A 23,429-nucleotide genomic window follows, 5' to 3' on the forward strand; every position below is an offset into this window, starting at 1 on the left:
TACAAAAAACCTCGAATAGCCAAAGTAATCCTGAGAAAGAAGAATGGAACTGGAGGAATCAACCTGCCTGACTTCAGACTCTACTACAAAGCCACAGTCATCAAGACAGTATGGTACTGGCACAAAGACAGAAATATAGATCAATGGAACAGAATAGAAAGCCCAGAGATAAATCCACGGACCTATGGACACCTTATCTTTGACAAAGGAGGCAAGGACATACAATGGAAAAAAGACAACCTCTTTAACAAGTGGTGCTGGGATAACTGGTCAACCACTTGTAAAAGAATGAAACTAGAACACTTTCTAACACCATACACAAAAATAAACTCAAAATGGATTAAAGATCTAAATGTAAGACCAGAAACTATAAAACTCCTAGAGGAGAATATAGGCAAAACACTCTCCGACATAAATCACAGCAAGATCCTCTATGACCCACCTCCCAGAATATTGGAAATAAAAGCAAAACTAAACAAATGGGACCTAATGAAACTTAAAAGCTTTTGCACAACAAAGGAAACTATAAGTAAGGTGAAAAGACAGCCGTCAGATTGGGAGAAAATAATAGCAAATGAAGAAACAGAAAAAGGATTAATCTCAAAAATATACAAGCAACTCCTGAAGCTCAATTCCAGAAAAATAAATGACCCAATCAAAAAATGGGCCAAAGAACTAAACAGACATTTCTCCAAAGAAGACATACAGATGGCTAACAAACACATGAAAAGGTGCTCAACATCACTCATTATTAGAGAAATGCAAATCAAAACCACAATGAGGTACCATTACTCGCCAGTCAGGATGGCTGCTGTCCAAAAGTCTACAAGCAATAAATGCTGGAGAGGGTGTGGAGAAAAGGGAACCCTCTTACACTGTTGGTGGGAATGCAAACTAGTACAGCCGCTATGGAAAACAGTGTGGAGGTTCCTTAAAAAACTGGAATTAGAACTGCCATATGACCCAGCAATCCCACTTCTGGGCATACACACTGAGGAAACCAGATCTGAAAGAGACACGTGCACCCCAATGTTCATCGCAGCACTGTTTATAATAGCCAGGACATGGAAGCAACCTAGATGCCCATCAGCAGATGAATGGATAAGGAAGCTGTGGTACATATACACCATGGAATTTTACTCAGCCATTAAAAAGAATTCATTTGAATCAGTTCTAATGAGATGGATGAAACTGGAGCCCCTTATACAGAGTGAAGTAAGCCAGAAAGATAAAGAACATTACAGCATACTAACACATATATATGGAATTTAGAAAGAAGGTAACGATAACCCTATATGCAAAACGGAAAAAGAGACACAGAAATACAGAACAGACTTTTGAACTCTGTGGGAGAATGTGAGGGTGGGATATTTCAAAAGAACAGCATGTATACTATTTATGGTGAAACAGATCACCAGCCCAGGTGGGATGCATGAGACAAGTGCTCGGGCCTGGTGCACTTGGAACACCCAGAGGAATCGGGTGGAGAGGGAGGTGGGAGGGGGGATCGGGATGGGGAATACGTGCAAATCTATGGCTGATTCATATCAATGTATGACAAAAAAATAAATAAATAAAAATTAAAAAAAAAAAACATCAATGCAGAGAATAGGTTTCAGGCAACCAGTAGATCCAATGGCTCTGGATCTTTCTTGGGTTATGGAACTTGTGTTAGTCTGTTCAAGCTGCCAAAACCAAATACCACAGGCTGGATGGCTTAAAAAAAGAAAATTTAGTTTCTCACAGTTCAGGATACTAGAAGTCCAAGATCAAGGTGCCAGCAAGTTCAACTCATGGTGAAAGCAGTCCTCTTGTATTGTAGTTCACCACCTTCTCTCTGTTTCTTCACATAACATTTCCTCTGGGTATATATGGGGAAAGAGAGAGAGAGATCTCTGGTATCTCTTTCTTTTATAAGGATATCAGATCCTATGGGATTGGGGCTCCACTCTTACAACCTCTGTGTGTGCTGTACATGGTTTCTCAGTCGTGTGTGACACTTGGCACCCCATGAACGATGGCCCACCAGGCTGCTCTGTCCATGGGAATTCTCCAGGCAAGAATACTGGTGTGGGTTGGCATGCCCTCCTCCAGGGGACCTTCCCATCACAGGGGTTGAACCCAGGTGTCCCGCATTGCAGGCAGATTCTTTACCATCTAGACACAATGGAAGTCCAAGAATACTAGGGTAGGTAGCCTATCCCTCCTCCAGGGGAACTTCCCGACCCAGGAATCTAACTGGGGTCTTCTGCATTGCAGGCAGATTCTTTACCAGCTCCCTTAATTAACCCTAATTACCTCTCTAAATGCTCCATCTCTAAATTTAGTCACATTGAGGGACACGGCTATAAGATAGGAATTTGGGGGCAACACAATTCAATGATAGGACTCCTTTGAGAATCTAATGAAAGCTCCTTACACCCTCCAAGAAGACTGTACACATTGCCTCCCACAACTTTGCACACAATTTCAGGACGTTCTTGGACCCCAGGTTGATAGCCACTGATCTAGGTCACCTTCGTCTTTGCCCAGATGGAGAAACAGACGTTCAGAAAGTGGAAGTGCTTTTCAGCAGGTTAAGAGAGAGGTAGGTCTCCTGATTCCTCATCAAGTGCTTGCCCTACCTTACTCTGCCCTGTGTTAGTCCTGTTAGGTCAACAATCCACAGTGACCACAAAACACTAGAGATTCTGTGGATGCAGTGAAGGGGAGTGCTTCACCTGGGATGCCCAAGTGAGTGAACAAGGCTCTAGCTATAACTGACAGTAAGTGGGCCAGATTTCATTGATTCAACTAGTCGTGAGTTTGGGAAATAGCTGCACCAACTTCAACATACATCCACAAGAGATCTGATTGTGAAGAGATGGAAGTGCTTCTGTTCTAACTAATGACAAAGTGGGAACTGAAGGGGTATAGTTGAATTGTCTTCTGGCCTTGACATGGCACTGTCCCTCTACTCTCAGATTCCTCATTTGTACACCTCTCAGGAGGAGACCTATTAGATTTCTGCATCAGATTATCTAGCCCTAATATTTTGTATGTCTGATTCTGGGGCAGGAACCATGTGGGAAAGATCTGTTGAGGCGTTTGGGTCCTAGAATTATGGGCAAATATTTTTTTCCAAAACATCTTCTGATGGTGTCCTAGAATTAGCAATAAAGCAAATGTCATTTAAAGAGAGGAAAAATCCATAAGAAGAATCTGAGTAGACCCTCTACATACTCAGTCATTTAAAGTAAAGTCTCGACATAAATATTTACTCAATGTTTGCTTCAGGCCCATCCTTAAAAAGAGAGGTGAAGTATGATAGCTGGAATTTTAAACAACAAGGTTAGAAGATGGAACAGTATTTTTAATAGGAAATGTTATTTTATTTTTAGGCAGAGAGGTGGCCCCAGAGAATGATTTTGTTTCATTTCGTCAATCAAAGAGATTTGAAAAAATGACATTCTTCCTGTGGGCCTTATCAATGCCACAAAGCAATGTGGAGCCTTCACTTGGACCACAAGACTAGAAACTAAAGGAGGCACACTCACTGTGGGGTGGAGGCTATCATTTCAGGAAAATTCTTCCAGTTTTGCTCGGTACAAAGAACAAGGGAAGGGCTTGAAGTGTTGTGCACACACACCTACCGCTTCTGTGCCAGTGGAAGGTGGGAGCTCACCCAGTCTAGGACATCAATGGTCTCAGTTTCTGTCTGAGGAGAAAGAGAAAAAAAAGAGTTACTGCTCTGGGGAGCAGGGGTGAAGGTAGGTGTTAAGATAGCAGTGTCAAACGGGCAAGGGAGATGCAGCCCATCCAACCACCACCACCATCACCATCACCACCATATTGGCTCAAATAAGCCCCTCAGTCTCAGGGGTTAATAAGCTAATCACAAAGAACAGGAAGAACTCCGAAGGCCTGGCATCTGGCCCTTCCCAACAAACAGCCTTAAACGATACTGCCCTCGGCTGGTCAAATAGATATGTTGCAATGCAGGCACATGAAGCCTTTGACAAAATTCAACATCCATTTATGACAAAAACTCTCCAGAAAGCAGGAATAGAAGGAACATACCTCAACATAATAAAAGCTATATATGACAAACCCACAGCAAACACTATCCTCAATGGTGAAAAATTGAAAGCATTTCCCCTAAAATCAGGAAGAAGACAAGTGTACACACTCTCACCACTACTATTCAACATAGTTTTGGAAGTTTTGGCCACAGCAATCAGAGCAGAAAAAGAAATAAAAGGAATCCAGATAGGAAAAGAAGTGAAACTCTCACTGTTTGCAGATGACATGATCCTCTACATAGAAAACCCCAATGACACTACCAGAAAATTACTAGAGCAAATCAATGAATATAGTAAAGTTGCAGGATATAAAATTAACATACTCTGTATTTTTGGCCTTCATTTCTTTTTCACAGGTTCTTGGTGCTCCACCTCTGAGAGGAAGTGGATGGGAAGGGAGAAGTCTCTGCGAAATTGTAACCAAATACAACACTTCTGTGGGTTTCAGCACAAATTCACAATTAAATTCTGAGTTAAAATGTACTACCCAAATATGGAATATTATTAAAAATTGAGATTGATATTATAATTACATAAGCATCACTTTCTTATTTTTAGCAAAAAGCTATAAGTTCTTGAAAACAAAGCTATTAATATAAGTTATATAAGATTACTCATCTCAATTAGATATGTTACAAACAAAGTAATTTCTGTTCTACTTCTGGTTAGAACATAATTACAATAGGCTTATACTGGGATGTTATTTCCCTTAGCATTATCTTTCTCTCCAATTATACTGAAATGTAACATAGAGAAGAAGTTGCAATATATACGTGGAGTGTAATAATTGATTATCAATTATATACCCCCAAGTCACAGAAGAGGATAGTGCTGGCTTTCCCTAAGAATTCTGAAGTTTCCCTGTCTTATATTAACCCCATTCCTTCTTCAAGGAGAATATCCACATTCTTACTTTTGTGCCAACCTTTCACCCCTATTCCTCAAAGTTTTGTATTGTATATATATCTTTAAATGATATGAGTTAGCGTTGACAGCTATTTATAGCTATATGAGTGAAATTATTAAATCTATCTGTATAATTTCTTACTTTTCAACCAATGTTAAATTTGTAAGCTTCATGCTTATTCTGTATAGTTCTACTTTGTATATTTTTGCTGATGGAATTATATTTATTCATATGAAGATGATCTCCCAGAATATTGGGCTTTGATGGTCAGCACAACTTACTTTTGGGAGGGCCAGAGCGCCGTAGGAAATAGACACCACTCTTAAAGGGGACATACATCATCTCACATGCTCCAGGACCCAAGGCTGAAGCAATAATTTGAAAGGAGCCTGGGCCAGAGGCAGCTGCCGATCTTGGAGAGCCTCCCAGAGAGGCATGAGGCAGCTGGACTCACCCTGGGGACATAGACACTGAAAGCAGCCATTTTGCAGAGGTCCTTCTACCACATGGTCACTGGTGCTAACAAGTGCCATTTTGGAATCCTCCCTTAGCTTATTAGCACCAGTGCTCAGACCTACCCATCAGCCTGTAGGCAGTAATATTAGGGCAGGCCAAGCCACGAGTCAAGCAGAGACACAGCCCCACCCACAAGCAAGGTGTTATCTTAAGACTCTGTGGAGCTGGACCTGTCAATCACAGGCTCCGACACAACACACTGGCCCTATACACCAGTAAGAAGGCATTAAGCCAGGACTCCAGGGTCCTGCAGTCAGAGACCCCGGGACCTAGTTCCTGCCCAAAGCAGGTCATCGCTAGCCCCAGGACCAGTTTTGTCCATCAGTGGGTAGGCAACAGCCCTAGTACACCCTGGACCACAGCCCCAACCAAAAGTGGCCCAAAACACCAACTCCTGGACCACTCCAGGGCCCTGAAGCCAGCAAACCCAAGAACCAGCTCCACCCATCAGCAGGCAGACAATAGCAACCGCGGTAACTCCTGCCTTGCAGTCTGCCATACCCGGAAAAAGGCCACCCACCAGCAGGCCCACACCAGCACCAGGAGCCACTGAGTTCCAGCAAAGTGTACCAGAAAGTAGACACCAGGTCTGGGACACTTTGGAGCTCTCAGCCAGCAGCTCTGGAATCTGGCCCCACATAACAGTGTGTGGACACCCGCTATGGGACATCTAGGACCCCACCGCCAGCCATGTTAGGAACTGTCCCCAGCCAACAGTGAACTGTGACCAGCTCTGGGACCCCAGGTCCCTGCAGCTAGAGACCCAGGAACAGAAACAGATCTCTACACACTAGTGAGCTGGCACTAGCCCCAGGACACCCTGGACCCCAAACTCAGTCAACGGCAGGACAAACCAGCCTCAGGATACCTTGGCCTCTCAGCCAGCTGCCTCCAGAAACAGCCACACTCACCAGCGGGACAAGCAAAGGTTTGGGATACCTAGGACCCCGTAGCTAGCCCTATGAAACAATTGGCCGATGCTAGATCTGGGATTCCCAAGCTTGCACCTATTCACAAGAGAAACAGGCTCAGAAATCCCTCAGAGACACAGAGCCAGCAGTGCCATGACCCCACCGCACTCATAAGTGACTGGCAGACTCCACACAAAGCAGCGCCTGGCAAGCAGTCAGACCGGAGGCTAGCTAGCCCTATGAGACCATGCCTCACATACGGGGCATCCCTAGAGCACATAGCTCTGGTGACCAGAGGGGAGTGCACCGCAGAGATGCATGGGATGTCTCCTACAAAAGGCCATTCTTCCAAGATTGGTAGATGTAATCAACCTACTCAACACTTAGGATTAAAAACGCAAATTAGACAAATGATGAGACAGAGGAATATGTTCAAAACAAAGGAGCAAGGTAAAACCCCAAAAGAAGCACTAAGTGAAGTGGAGGTAGGCACTCTACTTGAGAAAGCATTCAGGGTAGGGATCATAAACCAGACCAAAAAACTCAGGGCAAGACTGGATGCACAGGGAAAGGAGTTACAAGTTTTTAACAGAGAATTGAAACTCTAAGACAAGAAACTCTAAAATTCTCAGAGGAAAACAGGCAGAATATTCTATGACATAAATCACAGCAAGATTCTCTATGACACACCACCTAGAGTAATGGAAATAAAAATAAACAGTGGCATCTAACTAAACTTAAAAGCTTTAGCACAGTAAAGGAAATGATAAACAAGGTGAAAATACAACCCTCAGAACAGGAGAAAATAACAGCAAATTAAACAACTGACAAAGAAGTAACCTTCAAAAGATACAAGCAGCTCATGAAGCTCAACAGCAGAAAAACAGGAAACCCAATCAAAGACTCGGCAAAATATCTAAATAAACATTCATGCAAAGAAGACACAGAAGGCTAATAAACAGATGAAAGATGCTCAACATCACTCATTATAGAGACATGTAAATGAAAACTATAATGAGGTATCACCTCACACCAGTCAGAGTGGTCATCATCAAAAAGTTACAAACAATAAATGCTGGAGGGGATGTGGAGGAAAGGGAACCCTCCTGCACTGTTGGTGGGAATGTACATTGATACAGTCAGTATGGAGAACAGTATGGAGAGTCCTTTAAAAAAAAAAAAAAAGAAAAACGAATTAGGAATAAAACTACCACAAGACCCAGCAATCCAGCTACTGGGCATATACCATAAGGGAACCATAATGGAAAAAGACGCATAAATGGATAAAGAAGTTGTGGTACATATATACAATCGAATGTTACTCAGCCGGAAAAAGGAATGCATTTGAGACAGTTCTATTGAGGTGGATGAGCCTAGAGCCTAATATATAGAATGAAGTAAGTCAGAAAGAGAAAAACAATTATCAGATATTAATGCATACACATGGAATCTAGAAAGATGGTACTGATGAACATAGTTGCAGGGATGAAATGGAGACACAGACATAGAGAACAGATTTGTGGACACAGTGGGGGAAGGAGTGGGTGAAACAAATGGAGAGAGTAGCATTGAAACACATACATTACCTTATATAAAACAGATAGCCAGTGGGAATTTGTTGTCTGACACAGGGAGCTCAAACCTGGTGCTCTGTGACAACCCAGATGGGTGGGATGGGGTGGGAGCTGGGACGGAGGTTCAAGAGGAGGGTACAAAAAACAGAGGAAAGGGACATATATATAGCTATGGCTGATTCCTGTTGATATATGTCAGAAACCAACATAATATCTTAAAGCACTTATCCTCCAGTTAAAAATAATCAATAAAATAGTTTAAAGAAAACCAAAAATAAAAAATCTATAGGAGAACCAAACCGAGCTGAAGAGTACAATAAGTGAAATGAAAAATACACTTCAATGGAAGGTGAGATGATACAGAGGGATGAATCAATAACCTGGGAGACAGGATAGTGGAGATCACTGAAGCCGAACAGAAAAAAATAATAAAAAGAAAAGAGGACGGTTTCAGAGACCTCTGGGACCACATCAAGCATAGAAACATTTGAATTCTACAGGACCCAGGAGGGGAAGAAAGAGAGAAAGGGGCAGAGAATACATTTGAAGACATACTAGCTGAACACTTTGCTAACCTGGGAAAACAAATGGGCATCCTGGAACATAGAGTCCCAAACAAAAAGAAGACCACACCAAGACACATTGTAATTAGAATGACAAAAAGTAAAGCTAAAGAAGAGATATTAAAAGCAGCAGGGGAAAAACAACACGTTACAAACAAGGGACTTTTCGGCAGAAACTCTGCATGCCAGAAGGTAGTGGCATGATATATTTAAAATAATAAAGAGAAAAACCTACAACCAAGAAGATACTACTGGTAATCTGTCATTTCTTCAAATCTGTCATCCAGACTTGAAGATCAACAGTTTTACAGACAGGCAAAAGCTAAGCGTTCAGCATCATCAAACCAGCTTTACAGGAAATGGTAAGGGGACTTCTCCAAGCAAAAAAGAAAAGACACAATTAGAAATATGAAAATGATGAAAGGAGTAAGTTCACTGATAAAGGCAAATATACAGTTTACAAAGCTGTATCAATGACTTACAAAGCTAGTGGGAAGGTTATAAGACAAAAGTAGTAAAATCATCTATATCGACAATACGCAGTTAATGCATTGTTGTTGTTTATTCGCTAAGTCATGTCCGACTCTTTGAGATCCCATGGACTGTAACCTGCCAGGCTCCTTTGTCCGTGGGATTCTCCAGGCAAGAATAGTGGAGTGAGTTGCCATTTCCTTCTCCAGGGGATCTTCCTGAACCAGGGATCGAACTCATATCTCCAGCACTAGGCCACCAGGGAAACCCCTTAGTTAAGGAACATACAGGGGGAAAAAAAGGGAAAATATGATGTCAGAAACAGTAAACATGAGGAAAGGAGTAAAAATGTCGGGATGTGAAAATGTGTTTACACTTAAGAGGTCAGCAACTTAAAATATTCAGATACAGAAAGAGTTATGCACAGTGTAGGAAATATAGCCAATAACTGTGTAATATTTTGCATGGTGGCACATTATAACTAGAATTATAGTGCTGACCATTTTGAAATATACAGAAATAATAAATCACTATGTCGTGTACCAGGGGCTGACATAGTGTTGTACATCAATTACACTTCAAAAACAACCAAACAAGCAAAGAAACAAAGATTCACAGAAAAAGATTTCAGATTTGCACTTACCAAAGGGTAGGTGTGGGGGCGGGGACAGGGGTGGGCAGAAGGGACACACTTCCAGTTATTAGATAAATAAGTATGAGGGATGTAATGTATAACATAATAAATGCAATTAACATTGCTGTATGTTATATATGAAAGTTCTTAAGAGAATAAATCCCAAGTGTTCTCATCACATGAAAAATATATCTTTAATTTTCTATCTATATGACAAGATGCATGTTTACTAAACTTATTGTGATAATCATTTCGTGATGTATGTATGTCAAATCATTATGCTGTACACTTTAATACATACAGTGCTATATGTCAAGTATATCTGAATAGAATTGGAAGAATCAGAAGAAAATCCTGATGCCATAAATTCAGAAGGACAGGACATTACCTATGCAATATTCCTGCCGAAACCTTTAACCTGAATGGAATCAGGAAGGAGCAATCAGACAAATTCCACTGGAGAAGCTTTCTGAAAACCACCTGGACTGGATCTTTAAAAATTTCAATATCATGTAAGACCCTCCCCCAAAAATCTAGGAAAATGTTGTAGTTTAAAGGACACTAAAGACACTGATAACCAAATGCACTACATAACCTTTATTTGGAAGCAAGGTTTATTTTAGAGTTCAGGTATGAAAACAATATTGGGACAATCAGACATTTTGAATGAGGATCATATAGTAAGTTAATTATATTGTCTCAAAGTTAAATTTCCTAAGTATGATAATTGGATTAAGATTTGAGGCAGACTTAATCTTTCTCTGAAGAGATACATACTGAAGTATTGAAAGAAGAAACACTGCAACGTCTTAAAGTAACTCCAATGATTCAACAAAGCAGAGACAGAAACAGAATATGGGAAATTTGACAAAATATTAATAATGGGTCAGTCAAGGTGAAGGATGTTTGGGTGTTCTGTGTTATTTTCTTGCAACTACTGTATGTAGAAGAAATGTTAATATTTCCAAAAATAGAATTTGAGAGGAAAGAGGACACTATGAGCCATTTTACTCTAATCAGCTTGAAAACTTAGGCAAATTGACCAGTTTTAATTTTATTTATTTAATTATTTTACATTTTATGTGGCCAGAGAAGATATTTTTATTCATAAAAAATATTTAAAATTGACAATTTAAAACAGAACAATGATAATGTATTTAGAGTTTATAATGTGCATAGATGTAAAATGTATGACAATCAGATGTGTGTGTGTGTGTGTGTGTGTGTGTGTATACACAGAGACAGAGAGAGAGAGAGACAGAGAGAGAGTCAGAGGGACAGAGAGACAGAGAGAGAGAGAGAGAGAGAGAGAGTTGCATGACCTGTTTGCATATTTTGGAAAGCAATCCCTTGTTGGTTGCTTCGTTTGCAAGTATTTTCTCTGATTCTGAGGGATGTCTTTCATCTTGTTTATAGTTTCCTTTGCTGTGCAAAAGCTTTTAATTATGTCTTATTTGTTTATTTTTGTTTTTATTTTCATTACTCTAGGAGGTGAATGAAAAAACATATTGCTGCAATTTATGTCAAAGAGTGTTCTGCCTGTGTTTTCCTCTAAGACTTTTATAGTATCTGGTGTTCAATTTAGGTCTTTAATCCATTTTGAGTTTATTTCCTTGTATGATATTAGAGAAAGTTTTAATTTAATTCTTTTACATGTAGCCATACTGCTGTCCCAGCACCACTTCTGGCAGAGAGTGCCTTTTCTCTTTTGTATATTCTTGCCTCCTTTGTCATAGATTAATTGACTATAGGTACATGGGCTTATTTCTGGGCTTTCTATCCTGTTTCATTGATCAATATTTCTGTTTTTGTGCCAGTACCACACTGTTTTGGTGACTGTACATTTGTAGTACACTCTGAAGCCCTGGAGCATGATTCCTCCAGCTCCATTTTTCCCTCTCAAGATTTCTTTGCCTATTCATGGTCTTTTGTATCTCCATACAAATTCTGAGGTTTTTTGGTTCTAGTTCTGTGAATGATACCGTTGGTAATTTGATAAGGATTGCATTGGATCAGTAGATTGCATTGGGTAGTGTAGTCATTTTGACAGTTTTGATTCTTCCAGTCCAAGGGGAGAGGCAGCAGTGAGCAGTGGCTTGAGTGAGATCTTAGTTCCCTGCCCAGGAATTGAACACAGCTACCCTGGATGAAAACCAGGAACCCTACCCACTAGACTGAAAATGGCTAGAGGCTAGAAGCAAGTTTTCCCTAGCTCTTTCCCCATTGAAAAATGCATTTCTCAAGGAAGTAAAAACTTTAAGTCACTCAGGCATGTCCAACTCTTTGTGACCCCACGGACTGTAGCATGCCAGGCTTCCCTGTCCACCACCAACTCCCAGAGCTTACTCAAACTCATGTCCATCGAGTCGGTGATACCATCCAACCATCTCATGCCCTGTCGTCCCCTTCTCCTCCTGCCTTCAATCTTTCCCAGCATCAAAGTCTTTTCCGATGAGTCAGTTTCTTAGCATCAGGTGGCCAAAGTATTGGAGCTTCGGTTTCAGCATCAGTCCTTCCAATGAATATTCAGGACTGATTTTCTTTAGGATGGACTGGTTTGATCTCCCTGCAGCCCAAGGGACTCTCAAGAGTCTTCTCCAACACCACAGTTCAAAAGCATCAATTCTTCGGTGCTCAGCTTTCTTTATAGTCCACCTCTCACATCCATACGTGACTACTGGAAAAACCATAGCTTTGACTAGATGGACCTTTATCAACAAAGTAATGTCTCTGCTTTTTAATATGCTGTCTAGCTTAGTCACAACTTTCTTCCAAGGAGTAAGTGTCTTTTAATTTCAAGGCTGCAGTCACCATCTGCAGTGATTTTGGACCCCAAGAAAATAAACTTTGTCACTGTTTCCATTGTAAAAACAGGTACAAAGCTTATTATTAGTGATGCAGCACAACAAGAGGGAGAGCACACAGAAACAATTTGTTTAGCTAAGATAGAGCAAGGCAAAGGAGAGAAGGAAAGATATAACCATCTGAATGCAGAGTTCCAAAGAAGAGCAAGGAGAGATAAGAAAGCCTTCCTAAGTGATCAATGCAAAGAAAGAGAGGAAAACAATGGAATAGTAAAGTCTAGAGATCTTTTTGAGAAAATTAGAGATACCAAGGCAACATTTCATGCAAAGATGGGCATAATAAACGACAGAAACTGTATGGACCTAACAGAACCAGAAGATATTCAGAAGAAGTGGCGAGAATACACAGAAGAACTATACAAAAAAGATCTTAATGACCTGGAAAATCACGATGGTGTGATCACTCACTTAGAGCCAGACATCCTGGAGTGTCAAGGCAAGTGGGCCTTAGGAAGCATGGCTATGAACAAAGCTAGCAGAGGTTATGGAATTCCAGTCGAGCTATTTCAAATCTTAAAAGATGATGCTGTGAAAGTGCTGCACTCAATATGCCAGCAATGTTTAAAAACTCAGTTGTGGCCACAGGACTGGAAAAAGTCAGTGTTTATCCCAATCCCAAAGAAAGGCAGTGCCAAAGAATGTTCAAACTACTGCACAATTGCACTCATCTCACACGATAGCAAAGTAATGGTCAAAATTGTCCAAGCAAGGCTTCAACAGTCCCAAAGAAAGGCAATGCCAAAGAATGTTCAAACTACTCCAGAATTGCACTGATCTCACATGATAGCAAAGTAATGGTCAAAATTCTCCAAGCAAGGCTTCAACAGTACATGAACCAAGAAATTCCAGATGTTCAACCTGGATTTAGAAAAGGCAAAGGAGCCAGAGAGCAAGTTGCCAACATCTGTTGGATCATCAGAAAAGCAAGGGAGTTCCAGAAAACATCTACTTCTGCTTTATTGACTACGCCAGAGCCTTTGACTGTGTGGCTCATGACAAACTGTGGAAAATTCTTCAAGAGATGGGAATACTAGATCACCTGACCTGCCTTCTGAGAAATCTATATGCAACAAGAAGCAACTGACATGGAACAACGGACTGGTTTCAAACTGGGAAAGGAGTATGTCAAGGCTGTATATTGCCATGTTGTTTATTTAACTTATATGCAGAGTACATTATGCAAAATGCCAGGCTGGATGAAGTACAACCTGGAATCAAGATTTCCGGGAGAAATATCAATAACCTTAGGTACACAGATGACACCACCCTTATGGCACAAAGAGAAGAGGAACTAAAGAGCCTCTTGATGGAAGTGAAAGAATAGAGTGAAAAAGCTAGCTAAAAACTCAACATTCGAAACACCAAGACCATGGTATCCAGTCCCATCACTTCATGGCAAGAGAGGGGGAAACAATGGACCATGACAGACTATTTTCTTGGGCTCCAAAATCATTGCAGATGGTGCCTGCAGCCATGAAATTAAAAGACACTTGCTCCTTGGAAGAAAAACTATGACCAACCTAGACAGCGTATTAAAAAGCAGAGACATTACTTTGCCAACAAAGGTCTGTCTAGTCAAAGCTATGGTTTTTCCAGTAGTCATATATGGATGTGAGATTTGGACCATAAAGAAGTCTAATTGCTGAAGAATTGATGCTTTTGAACTGTGGTGTTGGAGAAGACTCTTGAGAGTCCCTTGGACTGCAAGGAGATCCAACCAGTCCATCCTAAAGGAAATTGGTCCTGAACGTTCATTGGAGGACTGATGCTACAGCTGAAGCTCCAATACTTTGGCCACCTGATGTGAAGAAGTGACTCATTGGAAAAGACCCTGATGCTGGGAAAGATTGAAGGCAGGAGTAGAAGGGGACAACAGAGCATGAGGTGGTGGGTTGGTATCACCGACTCGATGGACATGAGTTTGACCAAGCTCCGGGAGTTGGTGACGGACAGGGAAGCCTGGCACGCTGCAGTCCATGGGGTGGCAAAGAAGTGGACACAACTGAGCGACTGAACTGAAGGCAAAAATACTCACTTGGGGAGAAACAGTGTGGGCATCTGTCATAATGAGGAGGCGTGCAGTAAAGAGTCAGTTAAGTCATTTATATAGGGCAGTCCTTCTGGGTCTTAGTTATGTTTGGCCAGTTATCTGGTTTCTTTTCCCACATCTGACTTGCCCTAGGACCCTCCCCAACATGCATGCACTACTCTATTCCAAGATGGGCGCCAGCCCAGAGACCTATGGGGGAGATGGCATCACATACTATGAGGTGGTGCCCTTTTCTTTTTGACCCCCAAGGGGCACATTCTGCACATGTGCCGTGTCTCTCCTGCCCTGAGGATGGGAAATATGTGATCTCTTGATCTTTTACTCAAACAGGGTGTGGCCACTCTCTGTCTCTGCCATAACTATCATCTTACAGCGTTGTCAGGAGACAAAGCCTGACTACTCTGTTTCTGTTGTTATTTCTATTTTGAAGTGCAAGCAGAATCTGATTTAAATATGTAGACTCAAGCCCACTTGCCTCCTTCCTCAGGAAATGTAAACTTTTTACTTAAATCATTTAATTAATGATTTAATTAATCATTAATGATTAATTAATTATTAAATCAATTAAAATTTAAATGATTTTAATTAAATCATAAAAGTTTATTGGATTTTTCTCAAATGCTTTTTCTGCATATAGCAACCTATGGATTTGTGAATATTGAAAAATTCTTGTATCATATGATAAATCCCACTTGATTATATTATCTGGTCCTTTTAATGTATTGTTGGATTAGGTTTGCTACTGTTTTGTTGAGGATTTTGTGCCTATGTTCATCAGTGATAGTGACCTATAATTTTCTCTTTTGGTGGTATCTTTGTTTGCTTTTGGTATCAGGGTGACAGTGGGCTGATAGAATGAGTTTGGAATAGACTCAGAAGGATAGGTATTGACTCTTCCCTTAATGCCTGATAGAATTTGCCTGTGAAGTCATCTGGTCCTGGACTTTTGTTCGCTTGCATGTTGTTCAGTCACTCAGTCATGTCTGACTCTTTGCGACCCCATGGACTGCAGCATGCCAGGCTTCCTTTTCCTTCACCAACTCCTGGAGCTTGATCAAACTCATGTCCATCGAGTCAGTGATGCAATCCAACCATCTCATCCCCTGTCATTCCCTTCTCCTCCCACATTCAGTCTTTCCCAGCATCAAAGTCTTTTCTAAAGGGTCGGCTCTTCACAACAGGTGGCCAAAGTATTGGAGCTTCAGCTTCAGCATCAGTCCTTCCAATGAATATTCGGGGCTGATTTTCTTTAGGATTGACTGGATGGATCTCCTTGCAGTCCAAGAGACCCTCAAGAGGCTTCACCACAGTTCAAAAGCATCAATTCTTCAGCAATCAGCCTTCTCTATGGTCCAACTCACACATCCATACGTGACTACTGAAAAAACCATAGCTTTGACTAGACGGACCTTTGTTGGCAAAGTAGTGTCTCTGCTTTTTAATATGCTGTCTAGGTGTCTCATAGCTTTTCTTCAAGGAGCAAGTGTCTTTTAATTTCATGGTTGCACTCACCATCTGCAGTGATTTTGGAGCCCAAGAAAATAAAGTCTGTCACTGTTTCCGTTGTTCCCCCATCTATTTTTGACATGAAGTGATGGGAATGGATGCCATGATCTTAGCTTTTTAAATGTTGAGTTTTAAGCCAGCTTTTTCACCCTCCTCTTTCCCCTTCATCAGGAGGCTCTTTAGTTCCTCTTCACTTTCTGCCATAAGTGTGGTGTCATCTGCATATCTGAGGTTATTAATAAATATCCTGGCAATATTGATTCCAGGTTGTGCTTAATCCAGCCTGACATTTCGCATAATGTACTCTGCATTTAAGTTAAATAAGCAGGGTGACGATATACAGCCTTGATTTACTCCTTTCCCAATTTGATAACAGTCCGTTGTTCCATGTCCAGTTCTAACTGTTGTTTCTTCATCTAAATACACCTTTCTCAGGAGGCAAGTAAGGTGGTAAAGTATTACCATCTCTTTAAGAATTTTCCAATTAAACAGAAGTAGGTGTTTTTCTGGAATTCTCTTGCTTTTTCTGTGATCCAGTGAACGTTGGCAATTTGATGTCTGGTTCCTCTGCCTTTTCTAAATCCAGCTTGAACACCTGGAAGTTCTTATTTATGTACCATTGAAGCCTCGTTTTGAGAATTTTGAGCATTATTTTGTGAATGTGTGAATTGAGTGCAATTGTGCAGTAGTTTAAACATTCTAGGCATTGCCTTTCTCTGGGACTGGAAGGAAAAGAAAACATACTTGTACATAGATTATATGATTCTCAAACATGTAGTGGGGCTGATTGGTGTGTGTGTGTGTGTGTGTGAGTGTCTGTCTGTGTGTGTGTGTACTTATTTAATTGTATTTCATCAAGTCTCGTTTTGATCATTAATCTTTCAATAGAAAACAGTAGGTGATCAAGTATTTCGTCTCTCAGTTGGTTCTTCACTTGCCCTGGGTCCCCCATGTCCCTCCCTGTTGGGTCCTAGGACCAGCTCTCTGTTTCCTTTTAGAGGGTGGTAAAAGTTAAGATGTCTAGCAAGTAATGAAAGTCAACTCCCGTTGTCCAATAGGACTACCCTCACTTTAACATACATGTGCATTATATGCATGCATTACTTTAAAGAGAACTATAGATGTGATCGACAGTTTCAAGTTCTTTAGATATCATTATTTTACTAGGAACAGGTGATACATGGTGCAAAAATCAAGATACTATCAGTTTATAAGATACACAAACTGTGATCAAAGTTGCCAATAAACAGGAGGGTATCATTATTAAAGATTGAAACCAGTACCCTCTTCAACCAAACCATTTTCCTAGCATTTCCCTTAAACTGGGAAGAGGATCATTCAGAGTGGAAATGTGACTTTTCATATACATCATAAAGGGGGTTGCATTAGAAGACTCATTAGGTATAAAAATACAGCATTCACTATGTAATATTGTATAAGGTCTCCCTTGGGAAGCTGTTAGAATATTGGGGGCCATGCATTCTGCAGGACTGCTTCTCTCATCATGGAAATTTCTGAATTGAGCAAATTAGTGGCTTGGTTACTACCATTAAAGGCTTCCTGGGTGAATTATGTTGAAGCTTCTATATGAGTAGTGATATCTTCTATTCCAGCTGAAGGAATAAATATTGTGGCCAAATAATCATACCATTGGAGAACTGATTGAACCCAGCATGCCCACATTGAAGGCAGACTGAGAACGGCTGCTTTCGGGGTACCTGTAAGCAACGTTGAGCCTAAAGGAAACCTACTGTACACCTTCCTAACCAACCCAGGGAGATCCAAGGTCAAAACTTTGTTCCATACACCTACTGGATCCAGTTAGGAGCTATCCAATGTATTTCCCAGCCAGTGAAAAACACACTTCAGAACCTGAAACATACATACACTCAAAGGCTATCAAACATTAGATAGGATTCATTTGGGGTTTTAATAAATTTACAAACATGTATCCAACACCATCATCCAGCAACTTGCAGTATGAAGTCAGGGGGATGCTTTTGAAATCGATGATAGTGGCCTGATCCATTCTTTTGGACTGCCACACTTGTATCTGCTGGATGCTACACCATGTTGCCTTGATTCCTTTGCTTACTGATGAGAATTGGGAGTGTTCTCAGTTTTTCCCATCACCAACACCACTGTGCATGTGTTTTTGTACACTACAAGTACCAGCATGTCTCCAGAAGATGTACCAGGCAGTGGACTTCCTGGAACAGAGAAAAAATAGCTTTTTTTTTTTTTTTCAAGATTTAAGACCTTTGGCTCAAAGCAAGAACTCTAGAGTCATATAGCTTGGTTTCAATTCTGCCACTGATCTGGATGGGCCAAATGCCCTTGGGCCAGTGGCTGAACCTCTCGGAACCTGTTTCCTCACCTGTAAGAGGCTGGTAATCATTGGTACTATAGTCCTAGGAGCCTCACAAGGAAACATTACTGTTTATGTACAGCACTTAGAAGAGTACCAGGCACAGGGGCCCTGCTGTATAAGTTGCTTTTCATAGATTTTGCCAAATTACCTCCAAAATTTATATCTGTGCAAGACAGTGGTGCACACTGTCACAGGGGTTTGCTTCTAACCTCTCCCACTCTCGGAATGGTTAAGCTCTTGGAAGGTTGTCGTCCTAGAGTGTGAAACCCGATTCATGGTTTTAGTTTACATCTCCAGTATCAGCAGTGGTGAGCATCTTTGCAGGTGTAACTGGACATTGAGACTCTCTATCCTTTGAATTGCCTCAGAGTGGGGAAAGAGCTGAGGGAGTGAGGTCAACCTCAGTCTGTCCCCCAAATCTGACTGCCAAGAACATCTGATGGAAGCAGATGAGGCAGATTGCTTGCAGAACAAAAATAGGATCCCTTTGCCCTCTGGCCACGTATGGAGAATTATCCCGACCACTGATCACTGACTGTGGGATTCCTCTGCCCAGTCTCTCATTGGGTCGTAAGGCTTGTGGTGGAAGGGAGGCTGGCAAATGCTTTCAGCACGTTCTAAGTGCCCAGCGTCTCCATTCTGACGTTTCATCCTCACCTCCCAGGAGACCAGGGCCCTCAGGACCCTCCTGCCTCCCGCTCCACCCAGTTTGTACAGAGTCAGGGCTCAAGGCTGTGACTCTAATCAGAAAGGGAAGGCAGGACAGGAGGAGGTGGGATGAGAGGCTTGACAGAGGTACTAATACCATCACCGTCATCTGCCAACTCATCAACTGCCCTGATGATCCTTGGGCTCGGCAGCAAACTGGAGGAGGCCTTTGGCCCCACTGGTTACTCCTTGAGGGGCCAGGCAAACAAGGTGCACTCTGGTTGGTAGGAACCAGATCAATAAGGAGGCCATGGCTGGGGCATCCCAGGCTTGCTGAAAGCCTGGGGCAGTTTGCCACAATCCTGTGCATGCGGTGCCTGTGGTGCTTGACCGCTCGCTCCAGACACCGCTGGCCTCACCTTCCATGACCGCCACCACCACTGCCACCACAACTCGGTTGATAAATCATCACTGCCCCAGGTCCGGGGCCCACCCAGATGGCTACATGAGCTCCCCGGATGATGAGTTCTCAGTTTGGGGAGTGGGTTTCAGCCCAGAGGGCAGGAAACAGACCCGCGTCCCTCAGGCCAACTCCACAGCCCCGCAGGGACCTGGACTGGGCTCCAAGGTGAGGACACTGTGAAGCAGGGAGGATGAGGTTGGAGATGGGTACCCAAACCCTGAGGGATTCAACTCAGAGTGGGAGGTGCTGGAAGCGGGGGAGCTGGTGCTGTGGGGCTGCGAAGACTGGCTTGATTCCCTGGCCGACGACAAAGGGGAGGCCCTGCAGCTGGCTGACAAGTCAGTGGCAGCCATCCTGCGGCAACTGAGTGACCTGGACATACTGGGCGTCCACAGATACCTGTCCTTGGAGAACTATGCGATCACCGACGTGTCCTCCTTGTGGGCCGACCTCGAGACGGGTCCCAGCCATCGAGGCACGGTCCCCAGAGTTGTGGGGCAGCGGTGCTGGCTCTGGCCCGCCCTCTTCAGGTCGGTGGGGTGCAGGCGGGCCGGGCCCAGGGGAACCCTAAGAGAGGCACAAAGAGTAGGTTAAATGTGGCTGCGGATCACCAGCCGCCTCCCTTGGAAGGCTCGTTTGGGCTACTGCCTGACTCCGAGTCCTCTGATGAGTTCAGTGAGATAGAGCTGATGAGGGTGAGCATTTATCCCAAAGACGGAGGCCAAGCCAAGCTCAACAGCTTCAAGGGTCCCAGGAACATGCCCAGACACTTGACTGTCTAAGGCAGGGAGAATCTCCTTCTTAACCGGCCAGGCCCGTTCCTGTCCTCTGTTCTGCGAGGATTCACTTCGGTTGTGGAAAGGCAGGACAGGCAGGGCAATGCAGAGCTGAACATTTTCCCACCTAAGAAATGCAGAGCGAGCTCTGGGGGAAGGGTGGCTGCCTGCAGAGCTACCAGGGAGTACCAGTATGGCAGCTACTGCAGCCTGCTATGCATCACTCCTTGAAGAAGAGAGACCAGGAGAAGAAATCCCTCGGGGGCATCTCCAAACCTGCCCTGGGGAGAATCTTCCCTTCCTAGAATCAGCGAACCTCGCCCACTCCCTTGGAACTGGCTCCCTTGCCCCAGTCTCTGGCATTCCGCTGCTTGAAAGGTCCAAGTGATATCCCTTGGCCCCTTTGGGAACCAAAGAGTCCAAGCACATGGATGCTGGGGCGAAATCTGTGGCCAGGAGGGCACAGGAGTCCGTGTCAGCGATGGCGGTGGTGGAAGACAACGACCCAAATAGAGACCCAGTCACAAAGGGCCAAGCGAGTAGGCCAGGCCCCTCCTCTCTCCCCACTCTTCTCCCTCCCACCCTCCCCAGGACACACGTCTTCACCCGTGCTCCCTCTGTCCGTCCCTCAGGGGTCGTCATTGGGTGCCCCTTGGTCAGTGGGTCATTAGGATGTCAGATTGGGGTCCTTTTACTAGGGACAAACGTTAAAGTAGCACTTTGGGTGTGCTGGGCTCGGTTTTCCACCCTTGGGCTGTTTCCAGTCTCCGCGAGGCTGAGACTAGAGAGGAAGGGATGGCTGGTAGCTTAATTGTGTCAAGGGGACACCTTAAAAACCTCACAGAGTGTCAGTGTTTAGATGAATGACTTTCCTGAATCCTACTTCTTAGCTGTTCCCCAAACCTTCTTTCAAGGGGCCCGGGCTTTCTCAGTGCTGCACTGTTGTCCCCCACTCAGCTCTGCCTGCTGGCCTGGGGCCGACTGATGGAGAAAGTGCTAAAGAGATCAGCCTTTCAATTCTCTTCCCATTCCCCTGCCTCAGCCCAGTCCCAACTCACGCCTGCTCACACACACACAGACACAGACATATAAATGCACTGGTACACACATACATGCATACACACACACACACACACACACACACACACACACACACACATCATTAGTCCAGACTGGTGAAAAAATCTTTGTTTTATCTTCCTACTCACTGGGCATGGCCATCTTCTCCATGGGCACGTCCTGGAGAACTCAGCAGTGATGACCTCAACATCAGAGACCCCCAAGATCCAGGAAACTCAGAGCCCTTGGCCCTGAACCCGGGAGAAGTCATGCCCAGAGGACCTGAACCCTCAGATGAGTGTCTTGGGTTTTGATATGGGGGCAGGGAACCGGGGGTGAGAGCAGAAACCTCTCTCTCTCTCTCTCTCTCCTGGGAGCTCAGCCTTGCTCCTAGGCAGCTTCTTCCATGGGAAACGATGTCAACAGGGCTGGCCCTGGCCCCATCATCTGTGTGGGATTTGTTTGGCAGAGGTGATCGGTGGCAGTGCCCCAACAGCTTCTCTGGCTGTAAACTTGCAGGCTAATAGCCTTTTCTGTGAAGTGCTCTTCACCCACATTGCTCTCCCAGGTGCTGGCTGTGGCTGCAGCTCTGAGAGGCTTGAACCCAGAACCACAGTCTTTGGGGACCACAGTGGTGAAAATGCTGCCCTTGGGGAACAGGGGAGGCAGGCCCATAGAGAAGGTCTAGCCTGCCAGGCAGAGCAGGGGAGGCTTGTTGCCAGCAGATCGAGGTGCTGCCTCACCTCGCATTAGAGTCTGGTTGACCCTTTCCACCTCACTAGGAGCCTGGGAAGCTGGATTGTGTGCCCTTTCCCTCTCAGGTGACCAGGAACAAACTGACCATGGCCCAAGACTGGAAAGGAAGCAGCAGCCACCGGGAATGCTGGACTGTCCTCGGATAATGCTTCCTCTGGCTCCTGAAATGCACACCCAATCCTCATGGTGGAATCTGGATCCAAGTGCAACTGAAATATGTGGGCCTCCCCGCCTCGTCCCCATCCCACACCCCTCAGAAGGAGCCCACCTCCTGTCCACTGAGAAAAGTCTTTCCCTTGCCATTCTATACATCTGGCTTTGGTATGGATGGCCCTGGAGAGGAGAAAAAGGAGGCAATGGGAGGGCAGTGTATGTAACCTTTTCTCTTCCTCCCATGTCTACTGGCCTAGTGTCTGGTGCTACAGAGAGAAATGGATGACCTTAAAGAGCAATACAGTATCAGGAACCAGGGACAGAGAGCAGCAGGTTCTTAGTGCAGAAGCTGGATGTGCACTTGGGGTGGGGTGAGCTGCAGGTGCAGGGGACCTCGTAGGGATCAGCATTCCTGTGGGGAGGAGAACCTATCAAGCCTGTCCTTGGAGCATGCGGTGCATGTTTAGCTGGGCGTGCGGACAAGAAGCAAAGTACTGTGTGGACTACGTGCACACTCTGCCAGCGAGATGAGTCCTAGAGAGCTCCTTCTGATAGGACTTGTAGAGATGCCATGTTGATTTTTCCCTTTTACTGCTGCTTGGTGTGGCATCTAGGGTTCTTGTTAGATTGCTTGTTTGCGAGACAATTTTTTAACTTGAGAGCTGCTGGCACATTTTGGTTCATTTAGGAAATAGCTTCACATTTAACTCAGGTGGTGGGGAATGATCAGGCCCAGAGCTCTTTGCTTTGGGGCTAGTGGGGTGGGTTTCAGGTTTGGGGCTAGGTGGTTCCAAACAGGGACAAGGGGACAGGCTTATATATCCCTCTGTGTGGAGCACCTTCTTATGCCTCTCCCTGTTGCAGCCGCCATGCAGCACCTGGCTGACAAGTTCCAGATCCTTTGAAGTGAGTGTTGCACACAACATACCCCTCCCACAGTCCTGATTGTTGAGCAGGGTTGTGGGCTGGCTCTGCCTTGAGCCTGTTCCCTGAGTCTGCTGTTTCACAGGTTGAGCCTAACTTCTTTCTGCAAGAGGAGCAGCTGTTACCTCCAGGGCTGGCGAGCTGTGGCCAAGTGTGTTGCCTCTTGTTCTGCCTCCACCAGGGCATCCTCTGCCCCTTGATTTGCCCCCTCTCTGCCCCAGT

At 43.9% G+C, this 23,429-nt stretch overlaps 1 long non-coding RNA gene and 1 pseudogene across 1 annotated transcript; both read left to right on the top strand.

The window, feature by feature from the left end:
* The first annotated feature begins 1,978 nt into the window (after positions 1 to 1,978).
* LOC122690000 lies at positions 1,979 to 9,237 on the top strand. Its single transcript, XR_006339960.1, has 3 exons — positions 1,979 to 2,068; positions 2,573 to 2,575; positions 9,190 to 9,237. It is a non-coding gene; the product is annotated as an uncharacterized LOC122690000 (long non-coding RNA).
* A 10,031-nt stretch (positions 9,238 to 19,268) lies between these two features.
* Positions 19,269 to 23,188, top strand: LOC122690444 (annotated as a pseudogene).
* The last annotated feature ends 241 nt before the right edge of the window (positions 23,189 to 23,429 follow it).

Source organism: Cervus elaphus, chromosome X (assembly GCF_910594005.1).
Source record: "Cervus elaphus chromosome X, mCerEla1.1, whole genome shotgun sequence".
Classification (NCBI taxonomy): domain Eukaryota; kingdom Metazoa; phylum Chordata; class Mammalia; order Artiodactyla; family Cervidae; genus Cervus; species Cervus elaphus.